General features: G+C 43.0%; 1 long non-coding RNA gene across 1 annotated transcript; it reads right to left on the reverse strand.

Annotated features, from left to right (window-relative positions):
- Window positions 1–345: 345 nt before the first annotated feature.
- LOC139656133 (uncharacterized) lies at window positions 346–25,254 on the reverse strand. Its single transcript, XR_011696087.1, has 3 exons — window positions 25,121–25,254; window positions 19,447–19,503; window positions 346–454 (listed from the first exon to the last, which is right to left on the reverse strand). It is a non-coding gene; the product is annotated as an uncharacterized lncRNA (long non-coding RNA).

A 25,254-nucleotide genomic window follows, 5' to 3' on the forward strand; every position in this document is an offset into this window, starting at 1 on the left:
CTTCTCTCTGGATAGTCGTGTTGCAGACGGACTGAATGAAACGACACCCAGGCATGACGTTCAAACACAAGGAACACAAGGACAGAGTCAAACGCAGCCACTCTCTTGCGTTTGTTTCGTCATGTTTGTGTTGCTAGTTTTGTCACAAAACGTCTGCATGTGTGCACCCTCCCTTGTTCACTCACTCACACACACGTACGCACACATGCCTACTCGCACTCACACACACACACATACACACATGCACGCACACACACAGACACTTCCACACCCACACTTAACCCACACACACACACACACACACACACACACACACAGCCTCTGACTTACCCACTAAGACTTGAGGGCGACTGGCAGACACATCCGTCAGCTATCGGGGTAAAGAGTAGAAATCTCGGCGGTCCATTGTGCCGGATCCCTCGGTAGCTCCACACTGTACGTCCACATATCCTCTCTGTGGAGAAGGGCAGAGAAGGAGCTCTGATTCAGTCACACAGCTCTGCACTCCCTGCAAGGAGTAGGCGGGCACGCCAACGAGAGACTCCATTCAGAGCCCCACAAACTGCCAGCCTCCCTGTCTGCCTGAACGCCTCGTCTAGGTGTCTGTCTGCCCATCTGTCTGCCCCTCTGTCTGGTTTTCACCCTGTCAATCTGGCCACCTTCCTCTAAACCCGTCTCCACGCCTGCCCTAAGCTTTTGGTAACCTGCCTAACCCGGGCTGCTGCCTTCTTATATTTACTAACCGGCTCCCCTCATACTCTCCTGTCTGCCACCCCCTAGTCTGAGACTGTCAGGGCCCGCCACAATGGGGAGGCCATGTGGGTTTCCCATGGAGTCGCGTGTTCCTCCCGTCTGGCAGTTAACAAGGCTTTGAATGAGGAATGTTAGCAAACAGAGCCACTGAATGTCGGGTGAATGCTAAGCCAGGCAGCCAGTCAGATCGCAGCACTGGCCCGGGCATATGAATAATGCAGAAGACTCAACAGGGAGGAGGAGGGGGGTGAGGGAGGGAGGCTCCACCTCCTTGTGCCCCCTCCCAACTCCACCCACCCCTCCTTCTCTTCCCCGCTCGAAACTCAAATGCCTTCACGGGAGCGAGAGAGAGAGAGAGAGAGGGAGAGGGAGAGGGAGAGAGAGAGAGGAGAGGGGAAAGAGAGAATTCAAAATCTCTGCGACTCGCTCATGCAATAAAAAGTCCTGCAATATTAATATTTTTTGTATATTTGTAACTTTGCCCCCCTCCTCACAGACACACACACACACACAAAAACACACACATGTAATCGCTACAAATCACTTCTTGCAACATGCAACATTTTTTTTCTCTTTTTCATTTGGAAGCATCTCACTCTTTTTTGGCTTTTTGTGTCTTTTGTTTGGAATTGGCACCTGTCCCAGAAAAAGCCCCACCACTGCTCCGCCCTCCTGCTCCCCTTTCACTGTAGACTGCCCACGAGAGAGAGAGGGGAAGAGAGAGGGAGAGAGAGAGAGAGAGAGGGAGAGAGAGAGAGAGCGTGAGGAAGAGAGGGTGGGGGGGAGAAAACGCGAAAGAAGGAGATTTCGAGAAGGAAAGGGTGAGGACGGAGGAAGGTAGAGGGCATACGAGATAAGAGAGCACAGGAAACTGCATGAGAAATCATCTGTGAATCTAATAGCCTTTGGGAAAGAGAGAGAAAGAGAGAGAGAGAGAAAGAGAGAGAGAGAGAAAAAGAGAAATCGAGACACCACACACGCAGACAGGTAACATGAAATCAAGACAGCTGCAACACAGTCGTACAACATGCCGAGAACAAACTGCCGTCTTCGTCCTCAGCCTGAGGGAGGAAGGCGCAATCTCCACTCACGAGAAAAGGAGGCACGGCGAGTGATCAGGACACACATGCTAGAAAAGCCTTTCGCATCACGCTGAGGCATAAACCAAAAACCACTGATTCTCCCAGCCCGTTTTAACACTACCGACGACAACTCGGAAGCGGCAAAAAAAAAGTCACCGAACGCACGCGATCAGCGCCCGGGAGGAGAAGAAAACGGGGTCCCGAAATTGTCTTTGCAAATGGCGCAGCAAGGTCGAAGTAGGAGTAAAGCAAAGCCACTTGTTGCAGGATATTGAGGAGCAGATCTTGCAGAGAGGCTAGAGCAGGCAGAGGGTTAAAATCCTGGGACTGGGAGTAGTAAAAAATCCCTCCCTCTTTTGGCACAGACTAGCTGAAGGGGAGGGCCCGCCTGTAGAAATAGCAGCAGAGCGTTTTTCCCCTCTTTTTTTTCAGAGCTGCAGCGTCCTAGTCTACCCTCTCGCATGTGGCCGGGACCCAGGGAGAGAGAGAGAGAAAGAGAGAGAGAGAGGGAGGGAGGGAGGGAGGGAGAGAGAGAGAGAGAGAGAGAGAGAGAGGAGGGAAGAGAGAGATGGATAGAAAAAGAAGAGAGAGCCGAGAGGGAGGGGGTGAGAGAGGGAGGGAAGAGAGCTGTGAGTGGAGGAGAAAGAGCTCAGCTGATGATGAAACGGGGACGTGTGGAAATGCGTGCGCACTACGTGTTTTCATCACCGGCCCGGCACGACGTGCGCATGCACAAGGCGGGTGTGGAGGGGGGGGGGCGGGGGTGCGGGGTGGTGACACAGTGCACTCGTCCTAAGGAGGATAGCCACCTCACGCACACACACACACACACACACACACGCACACACACATACACACTGATGATTAAAGGAGTCTAGAATAACTTTCGAAACCTAACTTTAAGATTCATCTTTTGTTCCCGTTTCAGAGCTGTTGCTGCCGTACAGTGTGATATCAGACACATATTGTTCTACGACAGACGAGTCCATTTTCACAAAAGTTGCAGGGGGTCGACTGCGATGCAAGCAACTACAGGCAACCCAAAAAACCAAAGGCAAAGAAAGGCAAAATAAAAAAGTATAAGACTGAGGTGAACAGAGGTGAATAGTGTCTTCGTGACTGGTTCTCTTTTCTCGACCACAGACACTTTTATGATTTGACAAACTGCCGGGACACTTTGACTATTTTGGCAAGTCTTCAAAGCCAGATAAGCGCCTGGGTGCGAATGCCCCGGAGCACGACCGAAGGAGACGCACTTGAGCAATGGTCATGATTGCAACAGCGAACCGCACTGTAATTTCCTGCGATATTTACCGCAATGCACCCGCATACACCTTACTGGGCCACCCCTCGCCTCGCCGCGAATAAGGCGAAAACCTGCAGGAGCGGCGGTCCTGCGTGCGAATAAGGAGGGGAGAAATGTCGGGCAGTAACAGAGCGATAAAATGGACTCTCCTGATGACTCTGCTCGTGTCCTGCACCCCTCCTTCCCCCCCCCCCCTCCGCCCCCCTCGAGTGTCCAGCCCACTCTGTCTCCCACCCTTTCTTGTCCTTTCAGTAGCACCGTTATGGCATACAGTAAACAGCCGTGCGGCGAACAGCTAGTGTTAATTCTTCAGGACTTCAGTTTAAGCTTGCTTTGAGGAGGATCTGGATGAAATGTGGGTCACATTTTCTTACATAATTTTGTGACTTCTTTGCCAGACACCACCCTTTCTGTCTCTCTCTCCCTCTCTCTCTCTCTCTCACACACACACACACACACACACACACACACACACCTACCAACCTCTGCATCAGACTGCTGAAGGTTATTCACGCTCGTCCTGCTTCCACCCGACTTCCCTCCCCAAAACTTCTCTCTGCGGCCAATGCTGTAATGCCCCTTAGCTGTTTGCAACAGATTCCCCATGGCAAAAAACAACTTCCTCTCTTTTAGACGCCATTCCCCTCCCCTCCACTCCTCTCTTTCCCAAAGAAACCCAGAACTCAGCACAGGCAACTTTTTTTTCCCCCCTCCTCTCTCCCCAAAGTAGCAGCCGCACAAAAGAGAGGGGAAAAAGGGAAAACTGTCCAAAAAACGGATGGATCTCACATCATGGAGCACGGCTAACTGATCTTGATTTCAATCTGTCTTTAATGCTCACTCAGAGACTGAGCGGCCACTGCAAACGTTCAGAAAAAAAAATAAAAGGTGGGGAACCTTCTTATTCACTTTACCATTTTATTTTGTGTGTATGTGGGGGGGTTTTTTTACTGGGGAGAAGTAGACGAAGCCCGCAGTAGGAGTGAACAGCAAACTAATATGGCGGCTTGGGTAGTTGCAGTCTCTCCCAGCTCACTCCCAGTCTCGGAAGCTGAGAGAAAGGCGTTACGCTGCTGTGTGTGTTTCTACCTCGGAGGACGGACCCAGAGAACGACAGACAGACAGAAAGAGAGAGAGACAGTGCACTTGTCTTGCCTAACTGTCTCTCTCTCACTCTTCGGCTTTTCCAGAGTCTCAAATGAAACTCAGGTTCTCGGTATTCTGGGTAATGCCACAGCCAGTACTGTGCCGCACCGTCCGCGCATCAAAAACGCACATTGCGTCGACGCGAAAACCTTCAGTCACATGAAAAACGAGCGCAAGTACGATAAGATAAGGTTTGCTACAGTGCTTGAACATGAGGGAATCGTACATTTCTTTGTACTTTATAAAGATATAAATTCATCCCTGTCTGTTGATGAGAAAAACGGATCGAGCACCAGCAGACATCAGGGTGACGTCACATCTCGCCACATCTTTGAACCAATTACAATCGCTGCACGAGTAAATCACCATTACAAGTACATGCAAAACATAAATCAGACAATAGTGTAAAACAAACGTAGGTTTCATCAGTCATTTGGATGTGTCCCTTAGCCCTCCTCGTCTACCTAAGACACTGTTTCTGCTAGTCAGTTGTTTACCATCTAACATGTGGCAGGAATTCAAAAAACTTGGCAGAGCCTGTTGCACCGTACGTCGTGGAGAGTTCACTTGAGGATACGGCTCTGGTTTTGGCTCAGCTGCCAACTTCTGACACTGTAGCCCTCTGCGCGGCCTCGCCCCTGCAGGAGCGGCCTGCGTAATGCTGCCATTGATGAAACTCCAATATTAACAACCTCCTTTACGACTCAAGAGTCCACAACCCAGTCTTTTTATCGGCCCGCTTCATCTCTAGGCTGAATCCGAGCTGCGCTTCGCCGTACCGCACATTTATTGTGCTTTAAAAGCATAATGCATTGTTGATATTTGATATGCATGTGAGAGTCATTTTTTTAAGATCTGCTCAGATCTGTTGAAATATGGTAAGCTGGAGAACAGACTCAAAAGGAGAGCCTCTGCAAAGCAATTAGGTGTAATGACAGTGTTTCAAAATCTTCAAAAATCAGAAAGATGCAAGAGGGTGAGGAATGAAATGCAAAACACGTTGTAGAAATTTGTACAGCTTTGATTCGTACAAAGATGTGAAAATCATATTGCACAGTGGCAAGATGGCTGCAATGAATCTCTCACAGTAGAAATGAGTTATACTGAAACAATATGGCTGTTGATCCAGTGGTCTGTATCAGACCTCAGGAGCCTTCACATCCTTATGAATCATCCTGCGAATCCACTACTACAAATACAACCACTCAACAAATCCAGATTAAATTTATGGCACACAGACCCCTTGGTGCTATATTGTCCGACTGCCTGGGACAAGCAACACATGCGATATTTCACCAATATTAATGCTCAATGGCAAAAATATACAGGTATATTTGAATCAGAAAAGATAAAGAAATCACAATATAAAATTTAATTATACAACATACATTAGAAAAGTGTTTTTTTAATACAAATTACAGCAGGTTAGCTGAAATGAAAGGCCAAAAGAACTTTTTCTGAGAGGAAAATTCATCTTAAGATACAGGAAGGAATCAAAGTATTAAAATCCTTCTCGGGACCAAAAAGGCAATTTCCTCAATTTATTGGTTGTAGCTTTTAGTTAACAGTGAAACGAACGCGGTCGCGTAAGTAGAAGCACCTGGACGGGCCAGTTATGAGAGACGGGACCCCGTCTGCAATATTAACCTCTGAGAATACATGACTTATTGCATTTAAAATTCCAGAGGTTGGGTCTTATTTGCAACGTAAAGACCCTGTGCTGAACGCTACTGACTCAGGCATGTAACATCTGTCTAATTTTCACCCTACAAGTTCCAGCTATCTATACATTCACACTCTGGCGAACACACAGACACCCGCTCCCTCTCGGTGACCAGCGGGCCGGGCCGGCTCCCTCTACTCTTCGAGGTGGTCTGCTGCGGGGCCCCTCGGGAGCACGCGCCTCGACAACTTCTCTATTACAGCCGTGACCCCGCGGGTCAGGCTCTGAAGGGCTGTGAACAAAGGCCACGACCCCGAGGTCAGAAGTGTAACGCCGGGGGCAGGCCGGGGCCCCACGGCAAAGGGAGCGTGCTGTTTGCTTTGAAAGGTAAGGATCACTAACACAGAGGCCTAATAAGGATTAAGGGGCCATCCCCTTTGGGATGTCACTCAGGGGCCTCGTACATCAGTCTCTATTAACCTCCGTGACCCCCGGCGGCCATTACGGGGCTGCGGGTCACAGCCGCTCGCACTGCGGAGCTGTAAAACCTAACGCCGCATGCAGCCACCGACACGGCCGGCGCTGAGGACGTGGATAAATTCGTTTCAAGAAGTAAACACTTTGTTACATAGGACACACTCCTCTTTTTGAGGTATTTTGCCTGTCTAGGCAGTTTTCAACTCGTCCGGGCATTCACTGGCAGATTTCAATTTTTACAGAATGGACTTTATATGTAACAATCACCATATAAATTTCTTCACACATCAGCTACAGTTGGTCTCCCTCTTAAAATGAGAGCTATAAGGAATTCACTTGATGGATAATGTTAACATACAAAATTAAATGTACATCTGAAAATCATGAGAAAGCAATATAAATTACAATTGTGCCATGTTGGTGTGTTGAAGAGCCAGAGCCAGTGCTAAATTTGATTAAAAAAAAACAAAAAAACAAAAAAAACAGGTAAGCAACAACTGAGAGACAAAATCACAAAATGGAGGACAGGAGCAGACAACATGGCGGCTAGAGTGATGCAGTCACTAACACACTGCTCATAATTTGCCAGATCACTAAACAACGAACATTTCTATAAGTAAAACACGATTATTTTTTGATAAATGCCAAAACAAGCCTTTAGTTAACTGTAGGTATTCGAGATTTAAATTCCTTCAGTCACATTAAGACTAAAAACACACAGTGGTTAACCCTGCGCATTCTGTTATGGATGAAAAAAAAAAAAAATTCTCCAAATGTACTTTCGATTTTCTATTCAGTGTTCATGTTCGCATTATCATGTTATATTCATATTAAAGAATTTCTACTTTTTGCTTTTTGTATGCATTTCAAACCCTGAGAGATGTTATGACCAAATAAAGTGTTGTTTCAAAGTTTATAAAGATCCTAAAATGCAATAATTTCATGTCAGCAAGAGAAACAAGAGAGATTGAACTAAGAGTGTATTAATTTCTTTTCTGCCTATTATTGAAATATACTGAATACAAACAAATATATTACATTTACTGGAAAAAAAAAATCTTGTACTGGAAAGAAAATAATCTCAGTTTATATGACAGTATTTCTGACACTGAGTAAAATTAAAAGATACAAGGTAAATAATGTGATAATATGAGCAAATGTAACCAGGATTCACTGCTTTGAAAAGGCAGGCAAATTGAGTCAAGGTTAAAAAATGTTTTTTTTCTCCTGAATCAATTTTTAAAAACCCTGAATGAATTTATGACTTTATTTACAAAGCGGCTTGACAGAATATGTAACTTCCTCAAAAAAGAAAAGGTTAGACAATTAAATTTGGAACTTTTAATCTGGTTTAATAAGGTAAAGCAAAATCTTTTTTTTTTTTTTTTTTTTTTCAAAAGGAAACCTTGAAAAGGACAATTAATTTTTTCTAAAAAGATTCTGCATAATTCAGTAATAAAATACATAATTCTTGTTTTTGTTGGTTTTGTTGGCAGACAGAATTGCCTGACAAATTTAACTTTGATAAACTGAACACTGAACACTGAACACTGTAAAGCAATACAGAAAAAACATAAACAGGGAGACACATTTTTATTCTCTATAGACTTCATCAATAATCATTGATACTAAGGAATACATTATTATTACGGTCCAAAAATTAGGACATAATCTATTTTTAAAAACTACACAAGATAGATTCAAATCAAGTTTAAAACGCGCTTATAAGAGAAAAAGAAATTTCTCTCTCAGCCTCTGCAATAAAACAGTGTGTATCGAGAAGGCTATTGCGCTGCGATGTTACAACACGTTCTTATGAAAATATTATTATATCAATCTCTTAATGCATGTCAGACAGTAAAAATACATTCTTCTTCAGTTGTCAAGGAAATAGGCAATCATCTCATTGTGAGTGTGAAACATGTCAAAGTGCCTTTTCACCAAACAAAAGGCATTTGAGTTTCAGACCTTTCAGACCTTTTTGCATCTGTAATTCCAAAATCCACATTTTCAAATGCAAATATTACTAATGCAAGTTGTTTCAGACCTTTTAATAAGTTATATACTTTTTCATGACTTCATTTTCAAAGTCTTAAAGCCTTAAGTATTAAATACATTTTCTTTTCTCCTGTGCATTTCACTACAGCAACCTCTCATCAGAGGAACTTTTTCAACATGATTCCTGTCAAACTTCTATTTTGGCCTTTTTTTCATGATTGTCTAGTCTTAGTACATGATATTCATTATGTTTAATATCCAAAGAAATGATTTGCAAAACTTTTACATTGCAAATGTGTACGAGATGATACAGCAATTAGTAAAGTGGCATTTGCATTCAATATTAAAAACTGTTCTTGAGGGACTTCTGAACCCGATTCACAGTAAAGACAATAACAGTTTTAAAATTACACTTATCAAGGACACAAAGAGCTTTGATTTAAATGTATCTCTTTGATAATCATTAAGCTACTCACCTCTGAAAATAAGGTTTTGCTGTGGAGGGAACCCATTCGGCAGCAGAGCATAGCAAAGGTTGGAAAAGCAGAGAGACAAAATGGCCCTGCACTTGCTGGACACAAGTGTCCCGATCGGCCTTAAAACAGCCAAACAGACAATATATCGAAACAAGCAGCACTCTAACAGCTTCACAGCTCTTCCTCTTGGACCCCTTCTCTCATTAAAGTAAGGGCAGTGCTCTGGGAAAATCATCGTCCCACTTTCAGTTAACCATGAGACTACCTTCTCTAGGTCATTTTCCCACTGCCAGGATTATTAGAAAAGTTTGGTTTCTAATTTAGCTAACAGAATCCATTGCCCATCTCGAGGACATAAAAAAAATGTAATTACGAGTGTCTTTACCCAGTGAACAAAGAAACGCCACTCTGATCCTTGGCAACAAGGGCTGTTTTCTGTAATTTATAATAACTGTGAGAATTTACATCAAAACACATACTGCAATCCTTGGTCTTATTCAAAGCTAATATTAAATACTTTTTTCATAGTGAGGCACTGAAGCATCGAAATATTGTGGGATGCTACACGAGACAAGAAAAATGTCCTGAATGTGGAGTCAAGTGCTCTCAAGGCTGAAACATTTCAGCTCAAGCATTTGTGTTGTTCCTGTATGTGGTGCCTCTCTGGAAATTACTCATTATTACTCATGCAAAACTGCAAGCAAATTGCAAGCTGCACACAGGCTAAAAAGGTAAATCGAACATCAATTTTCACACATACATTTTCTACCATTTGAAACTTACCTCCCCTCCCTCCCCTCCCTTACATACCTCTCTTGATTCCTTGCTACTTAACTGCTCATATTTCGGGGTTCCCTCCCGCATAAATGAAACAAACATTAATAAACGGCCGTTATTAATTTTTTTTTTTCGGCTCTATCGACGGACACTTTAGGTCTCTTGGATTCTCAGGGAGTGGTACCACCTCTTAAAGGCTTCGGACTGTTGGTTCTAGTTTAATGCCACGTCACAGGGACACTGCAGCCTGGATGGGGCCTGGGTGGCCTAGCTCGGCCCAGATAGGAGCCCTTCGCACCCCAGCCCCCACCGGGACCGTACACCCACGTTTCACACAGGAGGGAGAGAGACGCGGAGCCATGTTTTATTTTAACTGCCTTAAAAAGCACTGCAGCCTCACCCCCCCCCCCCACCCCCACCCCCCACCTTTCTATTCTCTTCTTTTTCCTGAGATCAGTCACTTATCTGACAGAGAGTGACAGCATGTTCGCCTAACTCGCACCTATCCAATTCAGCTGAGTAAGGGTTTAGGGGCGCTCCAAATAGAGCGTTCCTTTGATTTCATATCGGCCACGAGTCTGTACACACACACTACCTCTCACACACACACACACACACACACACACACACACACACACACACACAAGCACACGTGTGGGGTTGTCTGGGTTGCACAGTGTAACACGAGGCCCAGGAGTAAGTGCATATGAAATGCAGAGTATCCAGGGATTTTTAGGCAAACCGGAAATAGTAATGAGAAGCAAAGTTCCTGAAATTGGAGCATCATTTGTATTTTTTTTTTTTTTCTTGGTAGTTCACTGTGGTTTAATAAGAAAAGCATCCCCATTTTAAGCATATGAATGTCATGAAATTATAATGGGATGCATAATTTTCTCCACTGGTTTTACTGTTATCTAAAAAAAAAATGATGACAAGTAAAATGAAATAGTAACAAACTAGTTGCTCCTCGCCATCTCATTAAAAATGTGTGTTTGAGTGAGTGTGCAAGAGAGTGAGGAAGAGAGAGAGTGTGTCTGTGTGTGTGTGAGAGAGAGAGAGAGAGAGAGAGAGAGAGAGAGAGAGAGAGAGAGAGAGAGAGAGCGTGTGTGTGTGTGCGTGTGTGTGTGTGCGTGTGCGTGTGTGTGTGTGCGTGTGCGTGTGTGTCTGCCTTAATGACCTACTCAAGGACATCCACGTAGCATGCTAAAATTGAAAAATGAAAGAGTGCTAATAGGTCGGAGCATCTCGTCGCTGCCACAGCCATCGAGTCTTGATGGTGGTGATTTATCTTTAATTGGATTTTACAGAGAGTTCTCCCAAAGGGAATCGCCTGACTCATTTCTGAACTATCATACAACTTTATGTGAAATGTACGGATAAATAAAGCAAAGCTGCTCTGGTAGTAAATCGAAAATGCAATTAGACTGAAATGTGCACATCATCTTTTATCTAATCTTTTACTTAATGCTTCATAAATCTCTTCAGAAATACTAAAAATATAAATCTGCATATTTTTACATACACTTCATGTGAAAACACTGAACACTTTGTGGACTGTTGGCACATTTTTTTGTTCTCTGGTCTTCTCCTGTTCACGGCTGACCTTGATATTAACCCCAAATCATTGTTAAAAAAGTAGCCCCCATCCAATTTTTCAAACAATGTATACCGTTTATTTCGCTTTTAAAAAGTCTTACATCTCCATTAACAGATTTATAAAACAATTAAAAGTTTTGTATCAATGTCCAAACACTATACTAATACTATACTATTATATTCAATACTATCACACAGAGAACAACACAGTTTTTTAAACACATTTTTGGGGAGTTTTCATTGAGAGGAATGTCCATAAAAATACTAAACATATAAATCAACAACAAACTATTGCCTCTCACTTTAAATCAAGTCCTAAACCTCGAGAACACTGTTTTGTTTTGTTTTTTCTTTCTTTTTTTTTTCCAAAAAGCAATAATGGACTGTCGTGCCTACTGCAGTGTGCAGTCTAGTGAGCCGGGAAAAGAGACGCTGGCTCCGAGGGGTTAAGATGCTAGCAGTCATGTGCCTGTCGGCTGCAACAAAAGCCTGCCTATGTAGGGTGCATACAGATGGAGCGAGCTCCTTTGTGTGCAGCGTTTCACACGTCGCAGCCTCGGAGCTGCCAGGTCTGGCTCTCTGGGCCTGGCTACAGGCCTAGCTAGCAGCTTGTAGCACCTAACTCTGGGTTTTTACTTTGCTTTTCTCTACTTGAGACCAAACTGCAGCAAGTTTGAAAGATAATGGAACAGAAATCCAAACAGTGGGTCACACAACACAACCCACTGCAATAAAACGCAGCACAGCACAGCGTCCAGGCGAGTTCAGATCAGCATGACAGGAGCAATTGTAAGCATGGCTCTAAAAGCTCAATTGAGCCCAATTACTTATTTACTAAATCCTTCTCAGAGTTTTCCCTACTCTCTCACTTACATCTGCCACATAATATTTCATTTTTTCCACTTCTCATGTTTGCCACATGCCTCTCTAAACTGTACTAATCTTTCTGCCCTCTCAGACTTGAAATGTATTGGTGTAAATTCAACCTGTGTATATTTCAACCATGTGTATGGTGTGTTGTAATAATGTGTACATTGTTTTGTCTCCTACTATATACATTATGTCTGTATATGTCTGTATATTCTGCTATATTTATGTTACATGCGCCAAGTCACCAAGGCAAATTCCTAATACTGTACATGTTAGTGTATACACATAGTGATTAAAGTATTTCTGGTTTACTGGGGGTATGGGGAATGAGGGCTTTTCTTATAAGCTGAGGCCTGGAAGCAACTTTAAGAGAGGAGTTCAGACTTTCAGAAGCAGAAACGACTTGGATCAGGGAAAGTTTCATCAGCTTTCCTCCAAGACTGACAGATTTTAAAGAAGGTTAGACTGCAGAATACACTGGGTCAATTTTATATTTTATATCTGAAATAATGTTGTATTACTTAAAAGGAGGGTCTTTCATTCATGAGGATAAAACAAACAAGGATGCTGCTTTAGATATGAACAAAACCAGAAGTATACAACTCAACTGCATTTAAAGACAATCTAAAATTAAAATATATTGCACACTGTTTCAAAATAGAAACTATCTTCCTACACCTGTATTTTTACAATACTGAAGAACTAGGGAGTGGAGTTTCACCCTGCACAAAATATACAAATAATGCATACTGGGCATACTAGTCTGGTAAATACCAATCATGTTTGATGTTGTATGTTGAGGATTATTATCCTACTTGCTGACAAAACTACATTGTGAATAAAAAGGGCGATGAGGGAGGCTGATGAAGGGTTGTGGGTTTTTGTAACTGCTTATGACATATTGTTATATGCCTAACAAGTAGGCGGCACATTGTAAAATATGACCAAAAAAAATAAAATATATATAGCTGTTAAAGCTGCCGACAATGTGGAAAGTGTGACGCTGCTAATTTATATTCACATTTTAGGCACTTGGCTGGCGCTCTTACCCAGAGTGCCTTGCAGTGAGTGAGCCGGTAGGGGTTCGGTGTCTTGCTCGAGGACGCTTCAACAGAAAACGTGGCTGTTGACGGACACGCGTTGGCTGTTACGGGGGTTGAGCCTGTGACATTTTAATTGCAGGACCATCTCTCTAACCGCCAGGCCACCCTGCCGCCCTGCTGGCTCTTTAAACCCACATAGATGGAAACGCTGGTAGAATGCTATTATTCTGGTATTATTTCAAGTGCAAGCGGCCCGCTCATTTATATATTAGGTGAGGCTATTACAAAAAATATCATTAAGTATATGACATGTTGAGTACAGAAATACTTTTTGACAGTGGCGTTGGCTCGGGATTTGAAAGCCCCAAGCAAGCCACATAAGCGACACATACTCCGAAGGAAATAGAACCATAAAAAGTCGATTCTGCCATGCCTCCGAAAAATAACAATAAATCTTTAATGAGAGGATAGACTGTTCTCTCTAGATATTTCACTCAAATGCGGGCAAAAAAAAAAATCAGGGCTCATATTTGGTGTAATGACTTTGCAAAAAGCACTTCCGCAGACAAATTAGTAAGGTGTGCTAACAGTTTACTTAGGCACACAGCTGTAATGAATTACAGTGGCTTCATTTTAATGTGATTGACTCATTAGAAGCTTTTATCGCAGGCTAATAACATGGTGTGTCTATGTTCATGAAGTAAATTAGCAACTGCCCTAATACTAATTAATAAAATTAGTAGCTGTCCCATTAGAGATATCATTTATAATGTGAGCTAGGCTATAATACTTACGCTAGCTTGTTGTGCTGAAGCTAGCGGCACCCATTCATTTTCATGGGGAATGCTAAAAATGCTAATATAGAGTTTTTTCAGTTAGCTGCAAAGTGCCAAACCAGAGACTTTTTTTCTCCCTACTGTGTCAAGTGCCTAGTGAAGAAAAATAAACTAAAATCCCTTCAAGAAGTGTTACTGTATCTCTTTATAACCGGCACAATGCACACTGTCATGTCGCCGCACTTGTAGTGAAGCCGTTTAGGTGCAATTAGCTCCCACAAATCGCTGCGTTTTGTTCAGCACCATGTTACAAATTTTATTAAGACAGTTAATATTCCAGGCTCAGGAAATGAAACTCTGCAGGACCGCAGACACAAATGTGCTTGTATGTATGTGTGTGTGTGTGTGTGTGTGTGTGTGTGTGTGTGTGTTTAAGTTCCCCTGCTCTCTGTCTCTCTCTCAAACACACACACACACACACAAAACAAACCCCCTCTGTCATTCGAACAAGCTGCAGCTATAAGTTGTATGTTAATTAAACCTTTGTCAGTATAGCCTCGAGATTATTAGGTCCCCTTTTCTGACCCTGCACCCCACCGGCACCAATCATGTCCTAAAACACATACACACACTTATACACAGAAGCACACACACACACACACACACACATATACACCACATGCTTGAGTTACATACTACCGGGACAAGCTGGGTGCCTGACAACCACAGCGATGGAGGAGACGTGAGGGAGGAAAAAGAAGGTGCCCTGGCGTGTTAGTTTTCTGCCAGGGAGTCCCTATTGACCTGTTAAACCTTTGTGACTGGAACAAATGCAAATGGCGCTGACTTGTTCACACAAAATACTAAAGGCCCATTCAAATGAGGCCCCGGGCCACAATGCATCGGTGGCCGAGGGCTGTGTGGAGGCAGGGCAGCCCCCAGTCTGAGAGACAGAGAGGGAGGGAGAGAGAGAGAGGGAGAGAGAGAGAGAGAGACAGATGGAGAGAGGGAGAGAGAGAGAGAGAGAGAGAGAGAGAGAGAGGGAGAGGGTTTCTTTTAGCCATTGCACGGTTCATTCTGGTTGTCTGGTGGAGAGCAACCATCCACTCTCATTACTTCTCCTTCATGACCCCCCAATGAACACACACACACACACACTACAAAGATGAAGTTACCCTACACCTGCGCTGTAATTCTCCCCTTACTAAATCACAAACACCGTTACAGTGCGCTGAACTTTACCCTATAATTACTTTGTATGTAATACTTCGTAATTGGACGCCAACGGAGCTGAACCGTCCGTGATATCAAGCGTGCTCCTGACACCCGTTAATCCACCTTTGCTTTTGGGAAGGGGAGTCGGTGTCTCCCTCTGGCTCATATCATACCCTACTTTTTTTTTTTTATTATTCTTTTCATGGGGTATAGAATAGGAAATGAAGATAGAGACCAAGTGGGAAAGAGGGAGTAGAGGGGCAGGAAGCAGCAGCAGCATGCAGAGATCAAACCTGTGTTCCTGTGCAGCTAAATTTGGGAGGAAATGGCACAAACATTGCAGGGGTTGGGGGTTTCATTCCCACTGCAGACGCTGGCTAAACGTTTACATGCGCAGAGCAACCCGGCTATTAGCCATACTCCTCCGGTGAAGATCTCATTCAGGTTAAGCTGTTTACATGCACCTTTGATACCCTGCAACTGAGTCTCCCTGTTGCCATTAATAAACCAATTAACACAATATTCCCGTCCACCTGAGGTGTCGCGCCCACACACAGAGCGGTCTGCCAGAAAATAGTATGATAAAGATGCCGGCACCAGCTGCCATCTTTGACTGAGCAGCAGGTTACTTCTAATACAGGGGAAAGAAATGATCCCTATATTAATAGTAATGGTAAACAGACTGCTGCTTGCTGCCATGTTTTCTGTTACAATCAAAATGTACCCAGTCTGAGTTTATACAGACGTCAAAAAACAAAAGTGAGAGAGTTGTTTACAAGCACAATAACCTGTTTAATATGGGAGTAAGCCATCATAAGGCATCTTAACCGGGTTTCTCATAATCGGAGTATGAGTTATGACGTTTACACGCGTCGACCCAAAACTGGGTTACTTGAGTAACCGGGTTAAAAACGAAATGCTCATGCATGTAAACGCAGTCACTGATGCTAATTATGTACACACTCAAGGCACTGTAAGGGGTTTTGGATGAAAGCTTCCATCAAAATGCCATACAAACTTGAGGAGAGGAGAAGAAGAAGCATGATAGGGTGTATGTGTGTAGGACATAGACTGTATACAGATAGACTTTCCATATTTTGGTTATTTCAGCTTGGGGTCAGCACCCAATTCAGGTAATTTGACTACAAATGGGAGACAAGGATGCTGTTTCTGTAAAACAAAGATGAATCTGGATTACCCGATTTGAGACACTGAAAGCATTATTATTTTTTTTTTAACAGTGTACAGTACATTAGGCCCTTGCGAGTCACGGAGGGCTTTCTTGTTCTATCCCTTCCCTCCAAACAGGAGATTAGTAGGAGCCTGAGGATGGCTCTCACCAGCACATCTGGACAGCACCTGATCAGTGGGAGGCTGCCCACTACACTAGTTAAGTCAAATGAAGGGTTTTATTCCGAAAGTAGGGATGCAGCGGAGGGTAAACCCACCCTAACTCAGTTTACCCATCTTTTCAAATCTAATATAAATGTTTACGATCACTATTCATACTATACACTGAATGTTCAAAATATTAGGGTCATCTTCCTCATATTGAGTTGCAGCCTGTTTTGCACAATCCACATCTCAACTGTCTCAAAGCTTAAAAATATTTCTATCTACATCTCCTCCTTTGTGATTGGTTTAATGGCTTTTAATAATAATGTTTTTTACCTGAATTCACCTCACCAGTGTATTTCATAATATTTTGTACATTCAGTGTATGTTTACTGTACCACTGCATCACTGGTTTTAAGTCCATATGGGCATTATCTACACAATATGTGGGGGGAAAAAAAAGAAAATATATACTTAAAAGTTACTTGTTTTTAAACAGATGCATAACCTCAAAAATATCCCATATTGAGACATTTTCATGCTGGCAGTAAGTGTCAAAATGTTCAAATGGTGCTTATTTTTGGAATGAAACTCCTAAACTAAAAATTCTGTCGACTGCCTGAGGTCAGTATTATGTTTGATTTTCTCATGTTCGGTGGTAAGCTTTGGAAGAACGTAAGCTGATCCCAGATCCTGATCTGGGTCTCTTGGCCATGTTGCATGTGAAGTGACACCTGCAGAGGTCACACATGAGCTAAAACTCTGCAGGGAGAGAGGCAGAGGAAGTGTGGAGGGGAGAGAAACACCAGAGGGAGAGAGAGAGAGAGAGAGAGAGAGAGAGAGAGAGAGAGAGAGAGAGGACCAGACCTGGGGCAAACCGTATTCGCAAATACTTTTTTTATGGTTTGTCTTAGCCTACTTAGGTGCTTTTTTTTAGGGTTTGAACAAATAAGACAATAAAATAGCTGCTGTAAATTAGACAATCACAAGAAAAAATGTTTTTATAAGACTATTTTTGCTTTATTTGATAGTTAACAGGAGAGAGAGAGAGAAAGAATAATTTCCCTGAATTTCCCCTAAAGGATCAATAAAGTGCAATCTTAGTCTTAATAAAGATGGGAAAGAGATCCCAGGCCAAATTTGAACCCAGGATGTAGCAGGTACATGATATGTCACCAGGACGCCCTCCACAAGAAAATTATTTTAAGTGAATTTAATACACTTTTGTGAGATTGACAGCTTACCTTACACTGTTGGAATTATCCTGATGCAATAAACTCCACCCATCCGGTAGTGCATGCAAGTTAAAACAAACACTAAAAACTACTTTTAACTAGGATTTGACCCGGGTCAGAGACAGGTAGAGTTAGAAAGTCTTCATGCTGAGAAAGCTTGTTATTCAGTCAGACTCGTGACTCTCTAGTTATTAGGCTCTAGTCTCTAAGCCTACGGATGTCAACATGACACTGTTGTCACCATTTTCCACTCTGAACAACAAGTCATACATCATTTTTCCCTTAACTACTAATCCAGCATTTTCAGGCCTGTAGATAACCGAAGCTATCTTTTATTGAGTAAAAATTTACTCATTCACAACTGGCAAAGTCAAAACCACCTCGAAACAGCATCAATTTCATGACTGCAACATAATGTTCTGATTTATGAGGACTAAAAGACCGTCATGTTGTTATAATCAACTCCATGGAAGAAAATAAAAATCAGAAATTAGAATGCAACCATCTCATTTCTTCCCAGAGAGTCTCCGTGTGTAAAATCCACTATGTTCAAATCCCCCTAACTCTCCCACACAATTATGGCATTCCAAAACCGAAGGCAGGCATGTTTCTTCTTTGCTGGGAACTGATGGCACTGCTGGACAGAGTCTGCTCATCGCTCAGATTTGATCACCCGATTCTACTTATTACAGCCTATTAAAAATATACCATGGTGTATTGCAACATTAGACAGAATTTGTCAGATTAAACGTTCATCTTCTTACTGTCTGTCTTGCTATAAACCCCAGTTTCACAGACCCATTCTTTCTTTTTTTGCTGTATTGGTTGAAAAAGTGCTGAAGAAGGGTGACCAACGTCTGAATCAAATTTTGAGTGCGCTCTGTCTCAAAACATATTTAGAAATATGAAGAACTATTTATTGGCTAGATTCATAGAGTCTATTTTTATTTTATTATTTAATCTTTATATAACCAGGTCAGTCCCACTGAGATTATGAATCTCTTTTTCAAGGGAAACCTGGCCAAGAAAGAAGCATCAAGACAAACACCTTTAAATTCATATTAGGGACCAAATATTTTGCCAACTTTTTAAATTTAACTGGCACACAGCATTATCCATAATATGTGGAAGGTGTTTTGTAACCCTTGGACCAATCCAACCTGTTAAAAATACACTGTAATATGAAAAAAAAACTGCATGCACTGATAAAGAAATAAAAGCTTTTCCACACTTCCTGAAAAGTTGACTTTTTTGGAGGAAAAAGGTTTCTAATGAAGTGTTTTCAAGACGCATCTCACATCACCTTCTCCTCAGTGAATCACATCCTCTCTCCTCACTATAATTGCTCTTAAAACCCCTTCTATCTCTCTCCTCACTTCTTATTTAATTTCCTCTCCTAGTACTTCTCTCTTACACGGTCAAGCTATGGTCAGGGGAATATTGTGCAGGAGCTGTAGCTCCTGACGCTCCTTTCTATTGGTTGCTTGTAATTTTTGGTGAACTAGGTATTAAATCTTATTCTGCTGTGGCACTCACTGCAAGTCACTCTCAATAAGAGTGAAACTTAAAATGCGACAAAATGATATTGCGTTCATCCCGTAAGTAAGATGTCGGGTCCTCCTCTGCATACAGGCTGAATAGAGGTGTGTGTGTGTGTGTGTGTGTGTGTGCCACTGTTCCGTGTCTCCATGAGCTCACCTGCAATGCAGTGGCCAAAGCCTTGTGGTTCCTCCTCCGCCGGTCTCCTCTGCCGCCCTACACCGAACACAACAGACAGAGAAAAGAGCCAAATCACAAATCAACACCATGGAGCATTGCTGCGCCAGTGTTTCTGCTTGCACCATGAAAAAATCACCAAGATCGGTAATTCATTAGGACGTGCAGCAGACTGGCAGTTTTTATAGACGCTGTTTTCCCACACTTTGCCAGTACCAGCTGGGCACCGGACAATATCACTGGAACATTTTTGGTGTTACATGTCATTGCTGTCAGACAGAGGCCCGGCTTTTTAGGAATTTATTATGTCTTCTTCTTCCGAGAGACACTCTTTTTTTTTTTTTTATTACAGGAATTATTTGAATTTATTATTATTATTATTGTTGTTGTTGTTACGTGTAAAATATCTGGGACACTAGCTCTTTACATGAAGCACACTGATGAGGTGAAACCAGGTAAAAGCCATTATCCCTTATTGATTTCCCTTATTAAATTTAAACCAATCACAAAGGAGGAGATGTAGATAAAGAGAAGCAGACGAGTTAGAGAAGGATTTTTAACCTTTGAGACGACTGAGATGTGGATTGTGCAAAAGAAGCTGCAACTCAATATCAGGAAGATGTCCCTACTATTTTGTACATTCAGTGTATACAATAATAATATTACTATTGATTTCTGTAGGAGTCAGAGGTCAGGGTGAGCTACAGCTACGCCTCTGGAGCTGGTGGGGATTCAGCATCTTGCTCAAGGGCACCTGGGCAGGGTGGAGGCAGGTCCTCCGGCTGAAGGACGATCTCTGTAACGATTAGTCCACCCTGCCAGCCCGACCTTCCCTCAGCACACAACAAATAAAAGCAGGGAAAGCACCACATTTGGTTTTAACAAGGTTTTGCAGCAATATTCCACGCACAGCCCAGTTTATTGATAATAAACCCAACGAGTGCATTGTCTCTGCTATTCTTTGCTGAATGTGTTTCTAAAACTGTATTCATGACTATTTCTGTTGTGCTGCTGCATTAACAATACCGTGTCCCACTACATTCTAGAGAATTCTTGCAGATACTCACATAATACGGTACAAACGGTTAAAGATTTAGCAAAACAGCTCACAAATGAATGCGGCTGAGCAGCCGAAAACTATTATAACATGTGAACCTCTGTCTTTTATTTCCATGAAGCATGTTTTGATAAGTTCTATATAAATACAGTTATTCATTCATTTTTTACAAGGTTTTGAAGGTCGTATGATTTTTGCATCTTTATCCATTTCCATTTTGTTGTCTCAAGCACATAAACTTGGCATAACAGTTGTATTTAAGCTGCAATACATCTGGACTCTATTTTACCTTCAATGCTACTGACTGTCCAAGAGAGATTTTAGCAGTTTTAAGTTCATTAGATATGTGATTGCAACGTTTTTTTTTTATTTTAATTCTTAAAAATCCATATTAGGTACATGAAAGCATTCACAACCCTGAAGATGGGATTTTCTCCCATCAGGGTTTAAGGCCACGCTGTTTCATCATTTTCAACATTTCACTGGGATGTATTTAACGCTTGGAACAAGTGTCATCCAATATGACATTAGTCAAAGGACAAACTCAGACTCTACCTCTAAAACCAAGTGAATCTGTGCAAGACTGGAAACAGTTTTGGGATGGGAGTGAGATGATAATTATAAAAAGCTTTCAATCAGGTTTGTTCTCTGGTAGAGTGGCTGTGAAGTGAAATGTAAAAATTTTAGGCATTTATCTGATGCTCTTATCCAGAAGGGCTTATAATAAGGGCAACAGCAGATAGTTATTTTTGGGGTTTGGATCGTTTTGCTCTTTCCATGCTACACCAGATTTAAAGGTATAAGGCTATAAGGTATATAAAAGGCTTGAGGATTCTGTACTTAGCCCCCACACTGGCAGTAATAAAGGCCATGGTTTTCCTCCTAAGTACATATCACGGGCCAACCTCTTTCTGCTGTGGGAATGTTAAAACTGAACCGGAAGAACCTGCACTGCTCCCCACAGAGGCCTGCTTCATTTGCTTTTAGTCTCTCCCTTCCTCTCTCTCTCTCTCTCTCTGTCTGTCTTTCTCTGTCTCTCTCTCCCCCTCCCTCTCTCTCTCTCTCTCTCTCTCGCTCTCTCTCCTGTCTTCTCACAGCACTCGTGAACTCTCCGTAAACCCACTGATTCGCTCCCGATCACTGCTGTATATTCTAAAAAATAGATGTTACCTAGGTAGAGCGGGAAGAAAAAGAAAGAACGAGAGAAAAAAAAAATGTCTGCTCAGCCAAAATAGACAATAAGGCATATAGAATGAGAGAGAGAGTTAGCGAGAGAGAGACACACACAGAGACAGAGAGAGAGAGAGAGAGAGAGAGAGACACACACAGAGACACAGCGACACAGAGAGAGAGAGAGAGAGAAGCAGGCCAGATTGCAGAGGGTTGAATCAGTGCAGGGGCCTGGTCTCTTTTTTTCACTCCTTTTTTTTCGTTTTTTTCTCTCTCTCTCCCTCTCTCTCTCTCTCTCAAATGATTCACAGTGGAAAGAAAAGGCCTTTTCCCTGTCCTCAGTTGAACTCCACATCAGCTTCCTGTTAGAAGGCAAGGAGGAAACACCCAGAGCAACACGCGCGTGCGCACGTACACACACACACACAAACTAACTCACACACACACACACACAGAGGAAGGCCTTCACTAGTGGATTCTTCGCTGCCAGAGAAATTAGGTCAAGCACTTAAATGCCCTGCACTGAGACGCGCAGAGATTTAAAACGTAAAGTGTGTGGTGGGGACATCGCAGGCACACTAGAGCAAACAAACATGTGCGCACACATGCATGTGTGTGTGCGCATACACACACACACACACACACACACACACTCCTGCCTGCCCATGCCTTGCCATATTAATAATACCGGAAAAAAAACTGAAATAATCGGTGACAGACGCCCACTGCTCCTACTGTTAATACACCGTCCATCTGTGCAGATTAGAACATGACGAGGCGGCGCAGATACACACACAATGAAAGAAGAAGGGTTTGCTGGGTAAAAAAAACAGAAAAACACCTTTGAACGCCCCTCACAGACAGACAGTGAAGCGGCTACGTGCACACATTCTTAAAACGCCGGATGACCTGATTTGGGAGCGACAGGATTGTCTGTGCTGCTGTGCAACGCAGCTCTGGACAGGACAGGATAGCACAGGACGGGACAGCAGAACACGCCACAGTGCAGTATCAGCCTCGCACCTCCCCCTACCCCCCACCCCCCCCACCCCCCCTCCCGTTTCCCCATGACCTGAAATGCCCTTAAAGAAACAACACGCCACAACGTCATCACATCCAATCAACTATTCACAGAAAGGATGGATTGCGCTCGGTCTGATCTTGGCGTTTAGGGTTTCAATCAATTGCGTGAGATATGAGAGAGACAGAGGGGTAGAGCGAGAACGGGTGGTGGGGTTGAGGGGGAACGGAGGGGAGGGGAGGGGAGGGGAGGGGAGGGGAGGGAGGATGGGACAATGCTAGACACCGTTCTGAAAGCAAATGAGAGAAAATTTGGGTGAATCAGAGCCTCTCCTCTCCTCGTGTCGGCCATTGCAAACCTCCTACGGTTCTGTGCTGCGGAGCGGCGAGGCAAGTCAAACGGTAATCACGTCAATCTTCAGTCTTTCTCCTGTCCCACTGACTCACGGTGGACAAACGAGCCCCGGTCCATTGTCTGAGGGCCACCTGTGTTTTTGCTCCGTTTTCTCAAAGGCACAATGGCATTTTCCTGTTTATAGCGGCGACTGCGTTTTATAAACATGCAATATGAGGCGGCATTAATACATCATATCAGAGATTGTGTTCGCGACCGAGGGCCACGGCCAACAGGTCATGTTGACCCAGTTCATATTTTGGCTTCTGACTGCTCTGTTCCTCTTTCCAGTGAGAGAGAGAGAGAGAGAGAGAGAGAGAGAGAGAGAGAATGTGGTAACAGCACAACGCCAAGTTTCTGTCAGCCAACACAGAGCCCAGAATCTTTTCTTGGGAAACATTGCTGCATTGCAATTCGATTGACACTCCAGCATGAGCAGAATCTCCCCCAGCCAGCCAGCCAGCCTTCAGACGAGGCCTTGAGAGCACACACACACACACACACACACACACACACACAGCAAAACACACGGCCAGATGTGCAGGATGGGAGAGATGATCTGAAAGGACGAACAACCCCACAGATAAACTGTGTGTGTGCCACTTCTAAACTTTTGACTTGTGCTGAGCTGAAGGTGCGGATGTGTGCTGCGGTGCTTTGGGTGAAAGCAGCCGCAGGAGAAGCCAGCTGAACGTTATCTTTGGCCTGAACCGAGACGAGCTGCTAAGAGAAAACGTCTGAACACATACAAAAAGCGTATTCTCGCAAATGAGATTGGGAGATGTGTTGCAATGTGTTGCAAGGCGTAGGCTTTTGCAGATACAATGGGAAGTTAAATGCTGTCTGTTGATGTGTTGAAAGATGATGTGATTTAAATTTCTATGATCTTACATGCAGTGTGATATTTATTTCTGAGATGCACAGAGCATAAAGCTTTCCCACTACGATTGTTTAGGTAATTTTATCAATGAATAATAATCTATTTCCACAAGAAGAAAACCTTTACATGCTGAAGTCCCTCTGTATGACTCTTTAAACCACTTGTTAGTTGCTTAGTTTTCAAAATGTACTCATCCTTCCTGGTGAATGTGCAGTTCTTGTTGTGACTGTCCAAGATTCCCCCCCAAGCACACACTGAAATATACAAGTAATATATATAATAGTAATATCATATACACTCCCTTTAATCCCTCAAAGGAAACTAAATTGTGGTCCTTTTTTATATATTTTACTGTATCAAAGGCTACACTCACTGTTCACACGAGAAAGAGATAGAAAAGCTCCAGCCTTTTAACCATTAAAAATACATTCAGCTACTGGTGTGTTTGATCCTCTCAGATTTCAATGAGAGTAGAATTAATTTCATCAAAAACTTCTCTGAGGGAAACCACAGTGACACATCAGGGGAAACCACACAATTATACCATATGTTCTCATGTCTTACATACACTGATTATCTCAGAGTGAACAGCTCGGAGACACTGCTATTCTAATTAAACGCACATTTTACTGAAATCCTACAAATTGCTCATTTGGAGAGCAGCAGTATTTTCCATTGGATTAACGTGATCTGCCTTGCTGCTGGTGTCTATCTGTGTTTGCATCGGGGACAACAAAGAGGAAGATTATGCCTCTCTATGAAGGAAAACTAGGGCACGAAAAAGCGACCTCTTTTCTTGTATTGCGAGAGGGAATTTTACAGTCTAGCGACCATTTCATCTTCCCATAAAGACTAATGGGTGTTTAGGACTTGTTATCAAATGTACAGACGATTATGTTAAGCCTGTGTTACCGAAAGCGCGTTTTTAACAGCCTGGAAAACTTCCCCCCGAGGACTGTGGATAATTTCAGTCAAAACAGTGTCAATATCCACTGACCTAGTCTGCAGGGGAAATATCGCTACATGCGTACGCGTAAAAAAAATATCCGACCTCATTTTAACGCATTTTACGCATATATAAACCCATGTAAATCGTGTCACAAAAGGAGAAAGGTAAATTTAGGTCTATACGCACCGACGACAGGGCTCAAGTTCAAGTTAGAGACGGTGTCTTCCCCCCGGGTGTCCAACTCCATGTCCGCGGGTTTTATTTCCTAGACGGAGCTTCGCCTTCTCTGATGCGTCTGGACCAGAAAATAAATAAAAAAA

This window comes from Centroberyx affinis, unplaced genomic scaffold, assembly GCF_046629955.1.
Source record: "Centroberyx affinis isolate AG114_WGS23_722 - 3 ecotype Tasmania unplaced genomic scaffold, CSIRO-AGI_Caff_v1 ptg002386l_1, whole genome shotgun sequence".
NCBI lineage: Eukaryota > Metazoa > Chordata > Actinopteri > Beryciformes > Berycidae > Centroberyx > Centroberyx affinis.